The sequence below is a fragment of the Monodelphis domestica genome, chromosome 8, assembly GCF_027887165.1.
Source record: "Monodelphis domestica isolate mMonDom1 chromosome 8, mMonDom1.pri, whole genome shotgun sequence".
Classification (NCBI taxonomy): domain Eukaryota; kingdom Metazoa; phylum Chordata; class Mammalia; order Didelphimorphia; family Didelphidae; genus Monodelphis; species Monodelphis domestica.
The window spans coordinates 59,660,735-59,683,863 of NC_077234.1; the positions used below are offsets into that span (position 1 = coordinate 59,660,735).

The 23,129-nt window shown below is 35.6% G+C and overlaps 1 pseudogene; it reads right to left on the reverse strand.

Moving 5' to 3' along the window:
* The window catches only part of LOC130455951 (TBC1 domain family member 16-like), a 76,197-nt pseudogene that overhangs the window by 36,976 nt on the left and 16,092 nt on the right, over positions 1-23,129 (reverse strand).

Consider the following 23,129-nt stretch of genomic DNA (forward strand, 5'->3'; position numbering starts at 1 on the left):
TAGACATAACAAAGCAGTGAGGCATTGTAAGAGTTTTAGACCTCAAATAAGGGGAGCCTTGATTTAAATCCCACCTGTCATGTATCCTAGCTTTGGGACTTTGGACAAGTCACCTAACTTTTCTCAATCTCTGTCAACTCTCCAAGACTTCCCAGTTAGAGATGGGATAATTATTTGTCTCTTTAGAGGAAATTCCCACAAAAAGATTGACCTTCCTCTTTAAAAACTTACATTCCATAGAGAGATAAAAGTAAGAACATTAAAGAAATAAAGGTAGGTGTTGTGGGGGTGAAGAGGTGCGCCCCTTGGGTTCAGGAAGGATACCTTTTGCAAGAATGCAAGACTCCAAAACTTAGCTTAAAAATAAAAGGAGAAATGTATTAATTTAGAGAGTAATGTTGAGAATGACCAGGAGGATGGTACAGGTGGAACAGCAAGATGGAAAACTGCTCCTTGGGAGGACAGCATGGATGGAAAACCTGTTCCCCAGATGACATCAATTCTGGGGATTTTATACTCTTTATTTTTTTTTTGACTTTTTAAACATTATTTTATTTGGTTATTTACAAACATTATTCATTGGAAACAATGATCATTATCTTTTCCTCCCCCTCCCCCCTCCCACCACTTCTCCCATAGCCAGCACACAATTGCACTGGGTTTCATATGTGTTCTTGGTTCGAACCCATATCCATGTTGTTGGTATTTGCACTAGAGTGTTCATTTAGAGTATCTCCTCACTCATATCCCCTCAACCGCTGTAGTCAAGCAGTTGCTTTTCATCGGTATTTTTACTCCCACAGTTTATCCTCTGCTTGTGGATAGTGTTTTTTAGATCCCTGCAGATTGTTCAGGGACATTGCATTGTCCCTACTGGAGGAGTCCATTACCTTCGATTGTACCACAGTGTATCAGTCTCTGTGTACAATGTTTTCCTGGTTCTGCTCCCCTCACTCTGCATCAGTTCCTGGAGGTTGTTCCAGTCTCCATGGAATTCCTCCACTTTATTATTCCTTTGAGCACAATAGTATTCCATCACCAACATATACCACAATTTGGTCAGCCATTCCCCAGTTGAAGGGCATCCCCTCATTTTCCAGTCTTTTTCTACCACAAAGAGTGCAGCTATAAATATTTTTGTACAAGTCTTTTTTCTTATTATCTCTTTGGGGTACAAACCCAGCAGTACTATAGCTGGATCAAAGGGCAGACAGTCTTTTATCGCCCTTTGGGCATAGTTCCAAATTGCTCTCCAGAATGGTTGGATCAGTTCACAACTCCATCAATGAATTAATGTCCCTACTTTGCCACATCCCCTCCAGCATTCATTACTTTCCTTTGCTGTTATGTTAGCCAATCTGCTAGGTGTGAGGTGATACCTCACAGTTGTTTTGATTTGCATCTCTCTGATTATAAGAGATTTAGAGCACTTTTTCATGTGCTTATTAATAGTTTTGATTTCTTTGGCTGAGAACTGCCTGTTCATGTCCCTTGCCCATTTATCAATTGGAGAATGGCTTGATTTTTTTGTACAGTTGATTTAGCTCTTTGTAAATTTGAGTAATTAAACCTTTGTCAGAGGTTTTTATGAACATTGCTTCCCAATTTGTTGCTTTCCTTCTGATTTTAGTTATATTGGTTTTGTTTGTACAAAAGCTTTTTAATTTGAAGTAGTCAAAATTATTTATTTTACATTTTGTGATTCTTTCTATGTCTTCCTTGGTTTTAAAGTCTTTCCCTTCCCAAAGGTCTGACATGTATACTATTCCGTGTTTACCTAATTTACTTATAGTTTCCTTCTTTATGTTCATGTCAGTCACCCATTTTGAAATTATCTTGGTGTAGGGTGTAAGGTGTTGATCTAATCCAAATCTCTCCCACAGTCTTCCAGTTTTCCCAGCAGTTTTTATTGAATAGTGGATTTTTGACCCAAAAGCTGGGATCTTTGGGTTTATCATATATTGTCTTGCTGAGGTCACTTGCCCCAAGTCTATTCCACTGATCCGCCTTTCTGTCTCTTAGCCAGTACCAAATGGTTTTGATGACTGCTGCTTTGTAATATAGTTTGAGATCTGGGACTGCAAGGCCCCCATCCTTTGTATTTTTTTTTTCATTATTTCCCTGGATATCTTTGATCCTTTGTTATTCCAAATGAACTTTGTTATTTTTTTTCTAAATCAGTAAAGAAATTTTTGGGGAGTTCTATGGGTATGGCACTAAATAGATAGATGAATTTGGGTAGGATGGTCATTTTTACTATATTGGCTCGTCCTACCCATGAGCAGTTAATGTTTTTCCAATTGCTCAAGTCTAGTTTTAGTTGTGTGGAGAGTGTTTTATAGTTGTGTTCATATAGTTCCTGTGTTTGTCTCAGGAGATAGATTCCTAGGTATTTTATTTTGTCTAAGGTGATTTTGAATGGGATTTCTCTTTCTAGTTTTTTTTGCTGAACTATGTTGGAGATGTATAGAAATGCTGATGAGTTATGTGGGTTTATTTTGTATCCTGCAACTTTGCTAAAGTTGTTGATTATTTCAATTAGCTTTTTGGTTGCCTCTCTAGGATTCTTTAAGTAGACCATCATGTCATCTGCAAAGAGCGATAGCTTAGTCTCCTCCTTGCCTATTTTGATGCCTTCAATTTCTTTTTCTTCTCTAATTGCTACTGCTAGTGTTTCTAGTACAATGTCAAATAGTAGAGGTGATAATGGGAATCCTTGTTTCACTCCTGATCTTATTGGGAATGCATTTAGTTTATCCCCATTGCAGATTATATTGGCTGATGGTTTTAGATATATACTGTTTATTATTTTTAGGAATGACCCTCCTATTCCTATGCTTTCTAGTGTTTTCAATAGGAATTGATGTTGTATTTTATCAAAGGCTTTTTCTGCGTCTATTGAAATAATCATGTGATTTTTGTTGGTTTCCTTGTTGATATGGTCGATTATGTGGATGGTTTTCCTAATATTGAACCAGCCCTGCATCCCTGGTAGAAATCCTACTTGATCATGGTGGATGACCCTTCTGATCATTTGCTGGAGTCTTTTTGCTAGTATCCTATTTAAGATTTTTGCATCTATATTCATTAGGGAGATTGGCCTATAGTTTTCTTTCTCTGTTTTTGATCTGCCTGGTTTTGGAATCAGTACCATGTTTGTGTCATAAAAGGAGTTTGGTAGAATTCCCTCTCTGTTTATTATGTCAAATAGTTTGTATAGTATTGGGATTAACTGTTCTCTGAATGTTTGATAGAATTCACTTGTGAATCCTTTGGGCCCTGGGGATTTTTTTTTAGGGAGTTCTTTGATGGCCTGTTGGATTTCATTTTCTGATATGGGATTATTTAGGAATTCTATTTCTTCTTCTGTTAGTCTAGGCAGTTTGTATTTTTCTATATATTCATCCATATCACCTAGATTGCTCTATTTATTGCCATATAATTGGGCAAAGTAATTTTTAATGACTGCCTTGATTTCCTCTTCATTGGAGGTGATATCCCCCTTTTCGTCTTTGATGCTGTTAATTTGCTTTTCTTCTTTCCTTTTTTTAATTAGATTGACCAGTACTTTGTCTATTTTGTTTGTTTTTTCAAAGTACCAGCTTCTAGTCTTATTTATTAAATCAATAGTTCTATCACTTTCTATTTTATTAATTTCTCCCTTAATTTTTAGGGTTTCTAGTTTGGTTTTCTGCTGGGGGGTTTTAATTCGATCACTTTCGAGTTTTTTTATTTGCATTTCCATTTGATTGATTTCTGCTCTCCCTAGTTTGTTAATATATGCACTCAGGGATATGAATTTACCTCTGATTGCTGCTTTGGCTGCATCCCAAAAGGTTTGAAAGCATATCTCACCTTTGTCATTTTCCTTGATGAAATTATTAATTGTTTCTGTGATTTCTTCTCTAACTAAACAATTTTGGAGTATCATATTGTTTAATTTCCAATTAATTTTTTATTTGGTTTTCCACGTATCATTACTGATCATTATTTTTATTTCCTTTTGATCTGAAAAGGCTGCATTTATTATTTCTGCTTTTCTGCATTTGTATGCTATGTTTCTGTCACCTAGTGTATGGTCAATCTTTGTGAATGTGCCATGTGGTGCTGAGAAGAAGGTGTATTCCTTTTTGTCCCTATTTATTTTTCTTCATATGTCTATTAATTCTAATTTTTCTAAGATTTCATTCACTTCTTTTACCTCTTTCTTATTTATTTTTTGATTTGATTTATCTAAATTTGATAATGGTTGGTTCAAATCTCCCACTAATATTGTTTTACTGTCTATTTCTTCTTTTAATTCTCCTAGTTTCTCCATTAGAAATTTGGGTGCTATATTATTTGGTGCATACATGTTGATTAGTGATATTTCCTCATTATCTAAAGTCCCTTTTAACAAAATATAATTACCTTCCCTATCCCTTTTAATCAGGTCTATTTTTACTTTGGCTTTATTAGATATCATGATTGTAACTCCTGCCTTCTTTCTATCAATTGAGGCCCAGAAGGTCTTACTCCATCCTTTAATTCTGACCTTGTGGGTGTCTACCCACCTCATGTGTGTTTCTTGAAGACAACATATGGTAGGGTTTTGGATTCTAATCCATTCTGCTATTCATCTACATTTTATGGGTGAGTTCATCCCATTCACATTCAAAGTTATGATTGTGACTTGTGAATTCTCTGGCATTTTGATATCCTTCCATAATTCTAACCTTTCTTCTTTAGCTCTAACCTTTTAATCCAGTGATTTACTTTGAATCAGTCCCCCTTATCCCCTCTGTTGATATGTTTCCTTTCTAGCCCCTCCCTTTTTGTTCCCTCCCCCTCCCCCCTCTCCTTCCCTCCCCTTTTGTTTTCCCTCCCCCCCTTCCCCTGTTGGTTTTCCCTTCTCCCTACTCTTGTTGGATAAGATAGAATTCAAGATCCCAATGGATCTGGATGTTTTTCCCTCTCAGAGTTGATTTCCCTGAGAGTAAGGTTTAAGTTAAAACTCTCTTCCTCTCCTTCTTATAGGAGTTTTCTTCCCCTTCCCCTTCCCATGTGAATCTTTGTGTGAGAAAGATTATTCTATTTGATTTTTCTTTTCCCCCTATTTACACATTACATTTTCCATATATTAATATATATAGATTGATATAAATGTAGTCCTTAGAGAAGAGAGTTTGAATAAATGAAAAGATAGCAATTTTCTCCTTTTCCCTTTCCATCATATTTACCTTTTCAGGTATTCCATGCTCTTTGTTTTTCGATATCGAACTTTCCACAGAGCGCTGGTCTTTTCTTTGCAAAAAGTTGGAAATCTTCTATTTTGTTGAATGCCCATACTTTCCCTTGGAAGTATATAGTCAGTTTTGCTGGATAGTTGATTCTTGGTTGAAGACCCAGCTCTCTTGCCTTTCTGAAAATCATGTTCCATGCCTTACGATCATTCAGAGTAGAACTTGCAAGGTCTTGTGTGACCCTGATTGGCATTCCTTTATATCTAAGTTGTCTTTTTCTGGCTTCTTGTAGGATTTTTTCTTTTGCTTGAAAGCTTTGGAATTTGGCAATTACATTCCTGGGAGTTGTCTTTTGGGGATTTAGTGTAGAGGGTGTTCCCGGGGTCTATTCTGTTGGTTTTTTGAATTTCGGTGCCCTAGGAGCATTTAGTTTGAGATTGGTAAGGAAGGTTTCTGGAGCTCTGAACTTTAGCTTTCTCTAAGCTGCCATCTTGTCTGGAGGTCGATTTTATACTCTTTACAACAGATGTTGTGTCATAGTGTGGACAGGACTCTAGAGTGGTAAACCCTCAGGCATTCAGTTAGGGGTTTAATTATCTGACTGGGGTCTGCCTGGAGACATAGGGAATGACCCTCATAAAAGATTCCTTAGTTTTTGGGAACAGACAGATGTCTGAGATGTAGCCTGATAGAATTGAGGTGTAGCCTGGATTCATTTCTCTGTCTATTTTAAATCTAAAGGAGGATCAAAGGAGGACAATCATGTCAGGGTCCTATAGAGGTCATTGGAAATTTAAGGCTCAGTCATGAGGATGTAAGGGAGCAAAGGAATTTCCCTGATAATAGTTTGCCTGAGCTTCTGGGGGTACAATGCCTATGTCAGTAGGGACTGAAGAAATGGTGCAAAGGAGGGATCAGATAAAGGGCTCTAAGAATATTTTTATTTGAGGCTAGGTGCTGTTATGAATATAACATGTGAGAGACTGGTTTGAGGTCAGAATATAAATTTATCAATTAGACTAATATATAACAAATTGGTAGGTCAAGGGTCCTCTTGATGACCAAGTACCTTAAAGGTCCTGTAGGCAGATCTATAAATCCAGTTTAGGAACTCATTATTCAGCCCCTCCCTACGGCACCCCCAGACATCTCTGATTGATGAATGGTTACTGAGGAAGTGGTTCATTAAGACTCTAACCCTCTTTGCATGGCTGATAGACAATGAGGTCTCATAAGCAGGAATAATCTTTGTTAATTATCTGAGTTTTATTGGGGGGGAACATTCCTAGGCTTTCCTAAGAACAAAGAAAATATAAAGTTCATCAGTCTGATGGGAGTCTTTCTGATCCAGGACCCTGAAACAGGAATTCTCTTTGATCTAGACCAGTTCTTAGGAATAATACAGAATATAAAAAATAAATTGTCACAGAATAATAACATTTGGGAAGAAGGAGAAAATAAGAAGTGACCTATAAGCTACATCTTCAAAACAAACAAACAAATAAACCCTTACCTTCCACCTTAGAATCAACTCTGTGTATTGGTTCCAGGGCAGAAGACTGGTAAGGGGCTGGCCATGGGGGATAAGTGACTTATCTGTTGTCCTACAGCTAGGAAGTGTCTGAGACCAGATTTGAACCCAAGACTTCTCTAGGTCTTGTTCTCAAACCACTGAACCACTTAGCTGTACCCCCTTCCCAGCTACATCTTAATGAAAGATATAGAACATCAATAGTGGTGATGGAAAGAAGACACATTCCAAACACATGCCTCTATAAATGAAGACTTTTATTTGATGATAATGATGAGTTTGAGAAACAGCTGGTAGGTATGGTGAAAAATGGCATAAATAATAAGGGATAAGAATAGAGTTCAGATGTGTGATTTCATTAGTGTAAGGAACTCCCAGTTAAAGAAACTCCATGGACCATTGCAAGTCATCTCTATTTTTGTAATTCATAGTCTTAGAGAGTTGTCTAGAACCTTGAGAAGTTGAATTACTCACCCAGGGATATGCAATCAATTTGTGTCAAAGATAGAACTTGAATTCTTGTCTTTTTGTTCTACAGTCTCCAAAAACTAATGCTGAAACTTTAATAAACAAGGGTATTTCCATCAAGAACTAGCCAGAAACATGGATTGGAGCCAGATTTGGGAGGGCAGGGCTTAAAGATTTCAATTAAGAATTTTTGTTTTATCTAGAGACAACAGGGATCTTCTGGGGGATTTTGATCAAGGAAGTGAAATGGGCAGATTTGTTTGCTTGGACTCCAATAGATTTTTAACCATTCTAATGTCATGAACTCCTTTGGTGGTCTTGTGAAACCCTTGGACCCCTTCTTAGAATAATGTTTTATATGCATGAAATAAAACATGAATACTAAGGAAAACCATTCTATCAAAATACCATTATAACATCTCAAGACAAAACCAAGTTTTCAATTCAGTTTTAATTATTTTCATGCAAATTTAATAATGCCTTAGGAAGATAATGATGATAGCTTTTTAATGGATCAATTAGAGCACAGAAAGGGTAAAGACAAGGGGACCAATTAGGATGCTATTGTTGCAACATGACAATAGTATATTCTATCATTGTTTTTATTCCAAGGGCTAATGCTCTTGTATTTTTCTCATTTTGGATTCCACTGGTAGTCACGTGGACCCATAAAGACTCAGTAATATTTATTTACATCTCAAAGTATTATCATAAGATCATTAAAAGGGACTTTTAGGATCTCTTAGAAGAATCATCTCTTACTGATGAAACTATGGTCCATAGGAATTCAGTATTTTTCTTAAGACTCTTGTTAGTAAATTGTAATGCTGGATTTTGAACATGGGCCTTTTATTTCCAAAGTCAGTGTTCTTTCTTTATACCTAGATGTATATCTAGACTCTCTTAGTATCCTCCTGTATCAAACCATAAAATTAGTATAAATCAAAGGGGTTTTCATAGTTTTAATTAGGCTTGATTTTGGATTTTATAAATTACCAGTTCTTTCTTTTATTTTTTCATCTCAAAAACTAAGAGGCATTTCCTGCCTAATTCTTAATCTGGGGTCCACAAACTTTTAAAAAAATGATTAGATTTCACAGTAATTAGTTTCTTTTCTAATCTTTTGTATTTTATTGTATGCATTTAAACACATTATTCTGGGAAGGCATCTGTAAGTTTCACTCTATTTCCAAAATTGTCCATGAAGCAAAAAAGGATTTCAGAGGGCATGTATTAATCCAACAGAAGACAATCCAATCGCCAGTCTTTTCATGCCTTTTGGGATGTACCTCAATTTTGATTTTATTGTTTCTGTTGATGAATTCCAGCAGGAAAATTCACATTTCAGTACTTGTTTAAATTCTGAACCTCTAACATGAACAATGGAAATAAAAACAAATTACTTTTAGTAGAGATCTCCAATAACAATTTAATGGAAATGTCTCAGTTTTTATTAGCAGTAGACTTAGATGGTGTGTAAAGTCAGCTACTAGTACAGAGTCAGTCTGAGTGTCCCCATGACCTTTTAGACTTTGGGTATATGGGCAATTGCTGGTGGTCTGGAAAATACGCCCCCTCCCCAGTCATTACACTTATCCCATCTCCCTATGATACTGTGAAGGGGGGAGGAACTCTTTACTCATTGTAAATGTGCATCAGTCAGTATTATCTTGCATTATATGGAAGTTATTTACTCCTCTCTATAAAATCAGCTTGCAGTTGGAATTCTGAGCTACTGCCCCCAACTGCTTTGCTGCCTTTTTATGCTAAATAAAAACCTTTTAACTTCCTTTTCCTAAGTTTTCTTCATTGACTAGGGCAAGGCATGAACCATGATTTCTTTTAACTTCCATATTCATTAAAATTTCACTATCATTTTTTGAAGTCTACTTTTTTTTTGTCCATTGTAGATATACAGAATAATTGCTGTGAAATAGTGAGTTATAGGTCCATTAGTACACCAAGGAGCTCTGTAATAACACAGAAATTATTGTCATAAATCATGACGTACAAATGACCGGAGAATGTATAATGAAAGCATAGAATTTTTTTAGACTGCATTTCCAACCATAGATTGATTGTGTAAGGGGGAGTGATTCTTTCTAGCCCACATTCCAATCATATCTTTTGCTTTGACCTTGGATATCTTCCTCACTTCAGGCAAAGAGGAGGAAAAAAATTGACACTTGTAGGCAATTTTCTATTTTCTTAAGTTTTATATGTCATTTGTTACATCTGTTAGCAGATCACATAATTCAACCAGAAGAGTCATTTAGTCCAATTCATTCTTCCAAAAGAATCTCCTCTATAATGTACTCAACAAATGGTCACTCAACCTCTGCTCAACCCAGTCCACCTTGAGATAGCTCCTCTCATTGAGGATTTCTTCCTGATATCAAGTATAAATGCATCTCTTCACAATTCCTACTTGTTGCTCCCACTTTTGCCTTCTAGAGACAAAAAAGAAGGAATCCAATTTCTCTTCCCCATAACAGTCTTTTGAATTCCACCTTCCCACACATTCCTTCTTCTCTGGGGATCAAGACCTTTCACTATCCTACTTGCTCTCCTCTGAATATTCTCTGACTTTTTAGTTCTTCCTAAACTATGGTGTCCCAAACTGAGGACAAGTTTCAGATGTGGACTGATCAGGGCAAAATATAGTGAGGTTGTCACTTTCTAATTACTAGAGATTTATACTTCTATGGTTAGCTAGGGGGCACAGTAGATAGAGTGCCAAGCCTAAAGGCAGAAAGATTGAACTTCCTGAGTTCAAACCAGTAGTAATATAGAACATTTTTTCATGTGGCTATTGATAGCCTTGATTTCTTCTGAAAATTGCCTGCTCCTAACTTTGGACCTTTTATCAACTAAATAATGGCTCTTAGTTTTGTAAATTTGGCTTGGTTCCATATTATCTTAGAAACTGATATGAATTTTCCCTCTGCATTCCCATTTTCCTTCTACTTTTGCCTGCATTCGTTTTGTTTGTGCAAAAGCTTTTTAATATCATGTAATTGAAATTACCCATTTTACTTTTCATAATCCTCCCTACCTGTTGTATGATTATAAACTCACCTTATCTGTAGATCTGACAGGTACATTTTTCCATGCTCCCCTAATTTACTTATGATAACACTCTTTATGTTTAAATCATTTATTCACTTTGACCTTATCTTAGTATATTACATGAGGTATTGGTCTCTCTCTAATTTCTGCCAAACTGCTTTTCAGTTTTTCAAGCAATTTTTGTCATATGTCGAGTTTTTACCATAAAAGATTGGATATTTATTTCTATCAAATACTATGGTCATTTACTATTGTGTATTGTCTAATCTATTCCACTGATCTACCACTCTATTTTTTAGCCAGTCCCAGATTGTTTTGATGATTACTACTTTGTAAGATAATTTGAAATCTGGGACTTCTAGGCTAAAGTCCATTAACTTTGAATTCTAACTTGAAAAAAGAGGGGGACATAGATTATCAAGGCAGAGATTCACTGCAAAACCAGGGATAAATTGGAAGGCAGGAGAGGCCTTAGTTTGAATCCTAACATATTTATTAGTTGCACGACCATTGGGTAAGTCACTTAACCTCGGTTAGCCTTAAATTCTGTTCTTCAACTGTGCCTATTACACTTACTTCAAAAGGCAATTTTTGAGACCAAATCAAAAGAAATAAGAGATGTAAAAAGCAATATAAACATAAATATCACCTATTATTTGGGAAAGGGACCATGATCTAGTAAATTGAAGTCAAGAAGATCTGGATTCACGTCCCATTTCTAAAATAAACTGTGTGACTTTGAGCAAATCACTTCACTTTTTAATGTCCCTAAAACTCTAAAACTCTAAGTTTCAGTGAAGATGCTGACCTGTTGTCAAAGGTTTATCACTTGGAAGTTCCCTTACACTAGTGAAATTATAAGTCCAGGCATATTGATTAAATGAAAGAGAGAAGAAATAGGAAGGAATTCTACCTAGAAAAGAATAATATGCTCATGGGTACAGAGGGAGAAATGGACTCAGAAAAAAGAATAAATGAAGATACATCTTTGGAAGATATGCTTCAGTACAAGATAAATGATCAGTTCTTTGGGATGGCATAGGAAGTATCTGTGCATTAGACTAGGTAGTTTGATGGAATGACCTTGGAGTTTCTAAGGTCCTTTCTAACTTTAAAAATCTGTGAATCATTCTGGGGAATTTTGTTCTCATCTTCATGATGCTCATTCTGTAGGCTCAGCTTGTGGGTTTAATTTAAATGAAGGAGCTCTGGTCACATTTTAAAATGAACAGTCATAAAATGCTCCAACTGGAAAAGGGCCTTAGTGAGCACTTAATCTGGCACTTGTTTTAGAGATGAGAAAACCCATCACTCCACAGACATTTTATGTTGGGAGGAGGATGGCCACTTTGGGTAGCCAACAACCTTGCATTTTTCCATGTTTCCATCCAGCTCTAAGACCTCAGATGCCCTCAATTTTTTATTCCTTGATTTCAAGTGATTTCTGAAACTTTCATTGTTTGAACAAAATCCCTATCATTTTTTCTGAAGAAAATCTATGGAGATTGGGAGTAGGTAACCATGCCTCCTAAAGTAATAGTCTGGATTTGTTTATTAGATTGAAAGATGCAAAGAGTAAATTCTGAGGGAAATAAGAAGGAATGGCATGGAAGTGACGATTACCTAGGGAGAGCACTTCAATAGGTGATAGCAGCTAGATGCAATAGGGTTGGAGGTGGTGTCAGAAAGACATAAGTTTGAATCTTTCCTCAGATATTATCTATGTGATCCTGGAGAAAAAAATTCCATCTCTCTCAGGTGATTTCCTTATTGCCAAAGTGTAAGAGAGAGAGTGTGTGTGTGTGTGTGTGTGTGTGTGTGTGTGTGTGTTAGTAGAAGTACCTTTATCCCTGATGAAATAATTTATGTGAAGCACTTTGATAATGGGAGAAATGTCAGATTTGCAGAATAGAATGAGACCCTAGTAACTGGCGAAACTGAGGATTCAGGGTAAAGCCACACTTTGGGAAAGTCATAGAACCAACTGTTTCAGAACTAGCAAAGAAACCTCTGAGGCCATTTTTCCAACATTTATTTTACATAAAAGAAAACTGAGGCTACTGGAAATAAAGTGACTTTCTCAAGCTGCCATATCTAGAAAAATTAGAGCTATATTCTTGAACTCAGGTCTTCTGGTTCTTATTTTAGTGGTTCAAAGAAAAATGTCCTGTATCTAAAGTCAGAGAATCTGGAATCAAATTCTTTGTTTGAGGCTCACTTCTGTGATCTCTGTTGTCCTCAGTTTTCCAAAATGTAAAATCATAGTTTTGTACTAAATTTTTTGAAGCTTTTCAACTTCAAATCTATTATCCAATACCACAGTAGCACCATACTTTATTAATTTAACCACATTTCCTAGCACTCACACCCAATTCTTTTTACCTCATCATCTCCAATGGTGAAGGGATCCTAATACTTACAAAATGGATCTTTTGCTGAATATTTTCACACTACATAAGCAGGAATCATACTGTTGGTATGGAAAAATCTGAGATTTTTTAATTTTCCCTGGATAAAAGGGGTCAAGTTAATATAGAAAAAATATAATAAAATTTATCCTATTTTCATAACAAAATTGAATTAATACAGACTGGCATAAGATAGTGAAGGAACCTTAGATAATATTTAATCCAACTTGTTCACTGTATTTTTGATGATAAAATCCAGAGAATTTAAGGAACATTCCCCCAAATCAATCAGCCAGATAATGGGATCATAGATGTAAAATGCTTAGTAAGCTTTAAAATCCTACCCAAAAAATCACCTGGGAGAGGTAGCATGATCTAGTAGATCAAAATCAAGAAAATCTAGGTTCAAGCCTTACCCAAACATAATTGCATAGCTTGTGGCTGGAACCCACATTTGCTCCATTTTCTTTCCACTACACCATGGTAGGTTTCAAGTAACATGAAGGAAATTTCCATAGATATCAGCAATCACATTGTTGGACATTTTCCATATAATATATGCCTTAATCCACTGTGGTAGCAACAACATCCACTCAGGCTAGGTTATTTTCCCCCCTAAAAAGTCAATAAGACAATCCTTGATACTTAAGTAGAACAAGAAACAAGGGCTCAAGTAATTGATGTAGCTTTTGGTCACCTAATATATAAAAAAAGATGAAGCATTGAGTCTCCTTAGGTATAATGCAAGGGAGTCAAGACATCCTCCTGACTAGCTATGCCTCCCTGTGGAAGTGATGGGAGCAGTGTCCAATTGAATCAATACTTTATCTTTAATGCTGACAAGTAACATTCTTCTGTTAAATATTATTTGGCCAGAAGTGTCTCATTTTATTCCAATTGTAAGCCTGAATCACCAGAGCAACCAGTCAGTTTTGCCCCAGAACTCATCATTAAGGCTTTCTTAAATAATTTTTAAGTTGCTATCTATAGATCTTTTTTATCTAGGATTTAATAAAATATTGAAACAAGAAACTTTTTGATATATCCATAATTTCATGTGGAACTATGCTGTCATTGATATAGGGACAGTCTGGAAGTTCAACTGGGTTCAACTTTCTCTGAAATGTATTCTGTATGATCATAGAGAATTTCACTTAACTCCTCAGTGAACTCACCAAAACTCACGGTATGAAAAGATGTCTATTTTTGCCAATTGAAGGAGTCTCTATGCCAATGAAATCACAGGTCAATATTCCTCAAAGTCATATTTCATGTTTTTGAGGGCAAATATCATGAGCATTGTGATGTTTCCTTATAAAAACTATTATGTGTAGGATTATAGTATATAGTTTGGAAAATATTAATCAAACTATGTGCCTTCCCTTCCCATCTTCCTCTTTCCTCCCCACTTCCCCACTGCACATACATATCTATTTTCCTGATTATGGATTTCTTTGTCATGTACCAGCAAGAATAGAACTCTGGTTGTCCATTTAATCTGCAAGGTCTGCCACACTCTGATCATAGATTAGGTTCGCCTGACTTGCTGACAACTACTGTACTTTGTCTCATCCAGTTAGATTGTATTCTTGACTTTCTAGGCCAGAAACTATTTATTGGAGGGAACTAAATAAATGTGACTTGATGTTAATGATATTCAGCCGCTCATTTCTGTGACACCACAATTTAGACTAGCAATAGCTGGCATATATAAATGAGGGGGTAGAGTGTGAATCTTAAAAATTCCCAGACCCTACTTCATAAGATTTGGTTAAGACCATTCCCCATTTTAAACAATGAAGGACCTTAGATCAGGAATGTGAAGACCTCTACTCCATCCCTACTTAAGCCTGCTTTAGGGGAAGAAACTCCTTGCTGAACAATGAAAAATACTTAAACCCATACTTATAGTAAGGCAAAAGTTCTTAAGCTGTGCCTGTTTTTAGATCTAATACAAAAGGGTGCTAAGTACCTATAAAGGTCAGGCAACTTGTGAATTTACAAGGAGCAAAGAGGTGAAACTTACTCAGAGGTTTCTTGAGGTGTGAACTTAATCAAAAGTTTGTCTACTCAGGTGTGGACTAAGAATGGTATGTCCTTTGGAAAAATGTCTACTGTGATTGGTAGATGTGAGAACTTAGGGGAGGTGCCATAGGAGAAAATTCCCTTTAAAAGGAGGGCAAAAAGGAGGTCTTGGGAGATTCAGGTGGGAAAAGCTGAATTGGAGGAGGCAGCTGGCCAAAGCTGCCTTGAAGGACTCTCTCGGGTCTCCCTCTCAGAGAATTCTCTCTGGAGATTGAGCTGGCCAAAGCTGAACTGGTGTCTCTCTGAACACTAGAATCTTGCTTGGACAAATCTTGTGGTGAGTGGATAAAAGACTGACTGATCTCTGAAAGAGTTAAAATTGGTGTGGCCATAAGTTGTAAGAGTTAAAATAGTTGGTTGTCATAAACTGTAGTGATTAAAATAGTTGAAGATATAAATTGTAGTAGATATGAGAGTGGATGAGTAAATTGTGACCACAGAAAATATGTTTTCACTACAGTGTCTTGTTTTTAAATCAAATATATAAGGTGATCACCAGGGAAATATTCCCAATTATGAAATATACCCAAGTCAACTGGGTTTTATAGAGATTTTAATTAATTAATATAATGAGGAATTAAAGAAAGAGAGAAAGAGAAAAAAAGAGGGAATAATGAGAAAGGGATAAGCCATCCCTGGCCAGTCCTGGCCAACCCAGGCCTAAGCCCTAAGAGAAAAGATCAGTCAGTCCTTAATCACTCACCACAAGATCTGTCCAAGCAAGGATTCTAGTGACACCAGGCCAGCTCCATCTCAGCTGACTTCATCAGCTCAATCCTGAATCTGAATCTGAATGTGAATCCGAATGTCCCCAAGAGAGTCCCAAGAGAGACAGCCTTTCCCAGCTGACTGTCCTGAGGGAGACCCAAGAGAGACAGAGTCTCCTCAAAGGGAGTTCCAGCCAGAGACTGTCCCAAGAGCCTATTTCCAGAGCTCTCTCCCAACAGCCTCCTTAGAGACTGTTTTTTAAAGAGCCTGTCATCTCCTTATATAGGGAATTTTCTCCTATATCACCTCCCCTAAGTTCTTCCATCTACCAATCACAGTAGACATTTTTTCAAAGGACAGACCATTCTTAGTCCACACCTAAGAAAGTGTAAATTTTTGAGTAATTCACACCAGGAAAGCTCTGAGTAAGTTTCTCAGCTCTTTGTTCCCTGTAAATTCACAAGTTGCTTGACCTTTATAGGTACTTAAATGAAGAACTTTTTGCCTTATTATAAGTATGGGTTTAAGTACTTTTCATTGTTCAAAAAAGAGTTTACAACTTTATCTTCCCCTAGGGTAGACTTAAGTAGGTGAAGTAGAGTTCTCACATTCCTGATCTAAGCAGAATTCACTGCCCAAATGGGGAATGGTCTTAATCCAATCTTATGAAGTAGGGTCTGGGAATTTTTAAGGTTCACATCTCTCTCTTAGGGTTTTCAGCCTAGGCTGGCTCATGCTGGCCTAGGCTGGTCTAGCCCTTTTTCTCATTATTTCCTTTCTCTCTCTCTCTCTCTATTTCTCTCTCTCTCTCTCTCTCTCTCTCTCTCTCTCTCTCTCTCTCTCTCTCTCTCTCTCTCTCTTTCTCTCTCTCTCTCTCTCTCTCATTAATTCCTCATTTGTATTAATTAAAATCTCTATAAAACCCATCTGACTTGGGTATATTTAATATTTGGGAATTTTCCCCTGGCAACCACCTTATATTTGATTTAAAAACAAAACACTGTCTTGAAACCATATTTTCTGTGGTCAAAATTTAAGCCAACCACTCTTTTATCTGCCACAGTTTATGGCTTCCACTATTTTAATTATTACAAGAGACAAGTCCTTTGTCATTCAATGCTTAAATTCAATTTATTGAACACATTTCTCCAAGTTTTTCAAACTATGTCTTGATCATATACTTCCTAGCTGTGTGACCCTGAGAAGGACAGGCCTCTGTCTTAGTTTCCTTCATAAAATGGGTAGAATAAAAGTCATGTAGGGTTTTCATGAGGATCAAATTATGTACTATATAAAGCATATTGCAAACTTTAAAGTACCATATAACTTGTAGCTATGATGATGTATATTATTGTAACATAAGAAATGACAAATAGAATGACTCCAATAAAACCTGAAAAGATATATGAACTGATGCAAAGTGGAGTGAACAGAATCAGAAGAACATTGTACACAGCAGGTACCATAATAAATAATGATGAAGAGTTGTTGATGTTTAAGTTAGAGCTGAGGAAGAACTTTCTAATGCACAGGGCTCTTGAATCCAGTTGGGGATTGTAAGGATAATTTTAGGGTTGTGACCTAAACTAAATTAATTTTGGTTGCCAGGGGATATCCCAAATAAAATACCCAAATCAGCTGGAAATTTATGGTGATTTTAATTAATATAGAGGAAGGAAATTAAGGACAAGGGAGAGGGAAAGGTGTAGGATTTTTCCCACCTGACCTGTGCCAGGGGGAGTTAAAATTAGTGGTTTTTAAGAGAATAATGTTGGCAGGTAAAGGAGAAAGGAATCAGCCTAAACTCCAAGAGGGCTCAGCTAAGATGCCTGAACCTGAACTAGATGCTCAGCTTCTCCCAGTATAGTATCAAGGGAAAACTCACTGCAAAACCACACAATAGCTACCACCATGCCAAGATGTCAGAATGCTTAGCACGCTGCCAGCCAGAGCCACCTCTCTGGGGAAAGAGGGCAAAGAGAGGAAGTGACGTGAAATATATAGACGGTTTTACATCACTTTCCTGCATCTCATCTGTACCAATGGTAGTGTTAAAGATATTTTTAGGGTTGTGACTTAAAATCTAGATTTAATTTGGTTGCCAAGGAAATCCCATAATAAAATACCCAAGTCATCTGGAAGTTTATGGTGATTTTAATTAATATCGAGGAAAGAAATTAAGAAAAGAGAGAGAGAAAAAGAGTTAATTTAAACTGCTCTGGCTCAGGCTGAGCCAGGCAGGAGTTTAAGGCCTTGGCCAAGGGGGCCTCCCCTGAGAGCCAAGGGAAAAGGGAGTCAGTCTTATCACTCACCACGTGACCATCTCAAGGAAGCTGTCTGAGGGAGCTCCTCCAGACTCGAGTTCCAGAATCGAACTGGTGCCCAGGCCTGCTCACAGGAAGTGACCAGTCAGAGCCACCTCTCTGGGGAAAGAGCCAGAAGGTTCTCCTGGAGAGAGCCAGTGATCCAAATATATAGCCCCCTTACTCTTGTGTCTCCTCCTCTAAATGCCCAGTCTTTAGTTCTCATCTTCTTTGATTAGATTATATCTTTAGAGTTACTTAATACTTCTTTGTTAAGTTCACCTTTTGTGAGTTACTTAAACTTTTTGTGATTAATTTAATCTTTATAGTTACTTAACATTTTTGTATTAAGATCTTAATATAGACTTAACTTAAAGTTCTAGCTTCACTATAAAGTAAGAACTAAGTGCCTTCATTGTGCAATCAGGAGATTACAATTTCATCTTCTCCATAAAGTAAGATCTAAGTAGGGTGGAGTAATCTAAATTTCACAGTAGCTTAAGCTTGACTTAGGACAGTCCAGGGGTCTGTCAGCTATTTCTGTTTTGTCATTTGCTAGCACATATCTATCAAAGGCCATCCTCCTAAATACTTAATTCTTAAGTATGGGTGTAGACATTCCTGATTTTGGTAGACTAAGTAGGGTGGAGTAATGTAAAGTTCACAAGACATTCCTGATTTTTTGTTAGACTAAATAGGGTGGAGAAATCTAAAATTCACAGAATCCATATATCTTATACTCTGATTAGTTTACTATTCATACTTGAAAGCTCAGCTCAAGTACTACCTCTAACCTGAATGAAGCCCAGTAGCTAAGTAGTATGGCAAAAGGGATATGAAGAGGGAAGTGGTATTTTAAGAAAATGTATATCTCTGTATGTTCACCAAAAGGACCTGATTAGCATCTAGCCAATTCAACTAAATGCCTACAGATAATTGATATCTTACAAGATTAGCAGAGGTTGAGATGGAAAGAGGTAGAGTATTAGAATTGATTTAGGGTGACATCATAGAAATCCTTGTAAATGAAAGTCTAATAAAGAAGAGGAAGAGAATATGTTAGTTGCAGCACCAGGTTCCAGGAAGAAGCTCAGATGATTGTAGCTAGAATTGATATGCAGGAGACAGACACTGAAAAAAACTGTTCTAGTGACCTGGAGGCTATGTGCTATGTTTATATTCTTGCCAGAGGCATCCACCAATTATATGGGCTAGAAATGCAAGCTGATCTTCTTGCTTACGGAAAGTAGGAAACTGCCTTCCTATATTCCAGATTATTTGAAAGGATGGAAGTCTCTTTCGCAGAATGGAAGAAGTAATCCAAAAAGTAAACCATAAAGAAAAGTATTCTAAAGTTGTAGCAGGGTATTGAAACCAATTTTAAGAAACCATTGAATTGAAGAATATGATTCGGAATAGAAAAACCCATTCAATTTAACTATATAATAGTTTAGATAGCCATCTTTTCATAGTGAATTTATACTTTCTATTGAAGAATTCTTCAAGGAGTAGAAAAAAATAAATATGCTTAGCAAGCATACCACTCTCAAAAAAAAGAGATGTCTTGGTAGTTGGTGATTCATCTCCCAAGGGTTATAGAAGTTTCCATATGTAGATCTGATGTGGCCAATCAGAAAGAACTCTGTCTTCCTAACCACCTGATCAAGAGCCTGCCAAAACTTCTCAAACTTCACTAACTATTGCTGATGTGTATGGTTCCTTTGGAAGAAAATAGAAATGAATTTTTAGTGACTTTCAGGTGCTAGAAAGAAGACTTCAACATTTTGACTAATGAGTTAATGGTGAACAAAATGTGGTTTATTGAATCATTGCCTATGGAAAGGGATGTCAAGGAATCTAATTTCAAGAAGTGTGTGCCAAACTATAGAGGAATCAATAATAAACCATTCTAGTTACCAGGTCTAATGAAGTTTTTATGAAATTATTTTGCCTCAGCTTTAGTTACTGGATTTTTTTTATTTTCAAATACTCTTTACTTTATACTTTGATTTGACATTCTTTTACACTGTTGATATAAATAATCTTTGAAATACTAGCTTTCCCTGCCCCAACAACAACAACAACATTTCTAACAATTATTTAAGGGTTTATGGGTGTTTGGGGGTTAATGGGTTATAATGTTTTAACATTTTCTTGAATTAATAAACAGTCTTAAAAACTGAAGAATGAAAGACAACAATAAACTGTGTTATGACATGAATTCTAACCCTCCAGTGAAAGAACTAACTAAAAGTGAAGGTAAAACTTTAGGTGTACCAAAATTAAACCATATCAAATTATTTGTTCCAAGTAATGTTCATGTCATTCATATCAGGTTACATGACAAATTCAATGCAGAAAATAAGAAAAAAATTATATCAGTCCCAAAGAGATCAAAGATAAGGGGAAAGGACTGACTTATACAAAGATACTTATAGCAGCTCTTTTTGAGGTGGGAAAGAATTGAAGACTGAATAGTTGCCAAACAGTTGGGAAACAGATGAACAAGAAGCAGTATTTGATTGTGATGGAATACTACTTTGTGTCAAAAGAAATGACAAATAGAATGATCACAAAATACCTGAGCCATTAAAAAAAAAAAACAGATAAAATAGATATCATGATGGTTAATATGGTTTAAAAAAAGCAAAGAAGAAAATCAAACTATCTTCATCAAAAATAAAAAGGGTAAATTCAACACCAATTGAAAGGACATTAAAGTAATCACTAGGAGCCTTTTTGCCCAATTATATGCCAATAAACCTGATAACATAATTGAAATGGATGGATATTTACAATAAATTAAATAAAATATAGCAGTATACATTGTCCTTATTAACAAAAGAGGAAATTGATTATTTAAATAATTCTACATCAGTAAAGGGAAGTGATAAATGTTGAAGGGTATATGGCAAAATTGGAACACTAATGCATTATTGACAGAATAATAAATTGATTTAATCTTTCTGGAGGACAATTTGGAACAATGCCCAAATGGCCTATAAAAACTGAACATACTTTTGATCCTGTAATACAATCATGAGGTCTGTATCTCAAAGAGATCATGAAAAAGTGGAAAGGACCTACTTGTACACAAATATTTCTACCAACTCTTCTTTTGCTGACAAAGAATTGAGAATTGAGGGGATGTTTATCAATTCAGGAATGGCTACACAAATTGTGGCATATGTTGGTGTTGGAGTACTGCAGTCCTACAAGAAACAATGTGCAGGATGACTTCAGAAAAAGAATAGAAAAACTTGTATGAACTGATGTATAAAATGAGCAGACTCAGGAGAATATTATACATAATAACAGCAATATTGTATGATGATCAGCTATGAAATACTTAGCTACTTTAAACAATCCAATGATCCTGGAAAATTCTGAAAGACAGGACAAAGAATGTTATTTACTGTCAGGGAAATAACCGCAGAAGCTGGAATACATATCAAAGCATGATATTTTTCAAATTAGTGTATAATTGTTTTTATTTGGGGGTTTTGGTTTTATATGAATATTCTCTTATGACAATGACCAAAATGTAAGTATGTTTTGTGTGAAAATTCACATATAACCCAGATTAGCTTGCTTAACATCTTTGAAAGGGGAAGGGAAAGGAAGAAGGAAGACAATTTGGATCTTATAATTTAGGAAAATATTTGCTGAAAATTGTTATCATGTGTAATTCGGAAAATAAAATATCTTTAAAAATCCTTAAGACTATGCTAGTTTCCAAATATATATATTAAAAAAAAATAAAGAGTTTGTTTATATTGCATTCCACAAATGTTGAGAAGTGAGAAACCACTTAATATCTATGATATAGAATAAAGGACACAGTAAGTGATTTAAATTATATGCAAATAAAATATTTTGCCAGACAAAAATCAATGTAATACACCTGCGTGTTTGTGAGTTTGTGTGTGTGTATGTGTGTTTGTTGATCATTTGTTTCAATCCTATTCACCTCTTTGTGGCCCCATTTGGAGTTTTGTTGGAAAATATACTGGGGTAGTTCATAATTTTCTTTTATAGTTCATTTTACTGATGAGGAAACTGAGGCAAACAAGGTTAAGTGACTTGCCCAGATTCATCATATAGCTAGTAAATGTCGGAGGCTGGATTTGATGTCAGGAAGGTGAGTCCAGGTCTGATGTTCTATCTACTGTGCAACCTAACTGCATGCTTATATATATATATATATACACACACACATATATGTATGTATATAACTTTAAGATTCACAAGCCGCTTCTGATGTAGTGGATATATAATCATGCTCTTTTTATAGATGAGGAAACTGATTCACAAGGTGATTAAGTGAGTTCACATTAGAAAAAAAGAACTTAAAAAAGACTCGGGTGGGGGGAAGTATTACAGTAAATGTCTTCAGATAAACTTAACCTCTCAAATTTATTTTTTTTAACTTATAATAATAAGATCAATTTATTCTCCAATACAAACGTTGCCAAATGATATACATAAGCAGTTCTCTCTCAGAATAAGAGACACAAATCAATAAACTCCTGGAAAGGTGTTGAAACTTCTGGTAATCAAAGAAATTAAAATTAAAATGAATTCAAGAGATTTTACTCATTAATGATCATGGATCTTAAAAAGAAATAAAATTCAGTGGGGGCCTAGCAGTGTAAAAATTGGTATATTATTAGACTACTGGTAGAACTATCACTTAGTTTAATCTTTCTGGAATGTATTTTGGAATTAAGTAATGAGTTAGAAAGCTGTTCATGGTTTTTAGTCCCATGGGTCCACTATTGTAACTATACCCTAAGGAAATTATTACTAGGGAGGACAAAGATTTCTATGTACAAAAATATTCCTAGTAGCACTTGTATGCTGTCCTGAAAAGAGTCTCTGAGTATACCAGTTGGGGAATAGCTGAATCTGTAAAACAATGTTATTTTGCCATAACAAATAATGACTATAAAGAATGGGAAAAAATAGAAATTTGTGAAATAATAGAGAATGGAAAAAGCTGAAATGAATAATAATACATATAATGAATATACCAATATATTTATATATATACCCATGTATTTATATATATCTACACAATAATAATAAAATCCCTATATAGGTGTGTATATATAGATATGTATATATACCAAAAAATATTTAGAATAATCATGGAATCAAATGGGAGTGGTTACTACTTTTTAAGGTGAATATATATGTATATATACACATATATATTAAAGGGATATATCTGTATGTAGTACATACTTTATCTATCTACAGACATATCCTTTAAATATATCTATATTATATCTATATATCAATTATATATATAAATATATATGTGCCCATAAAG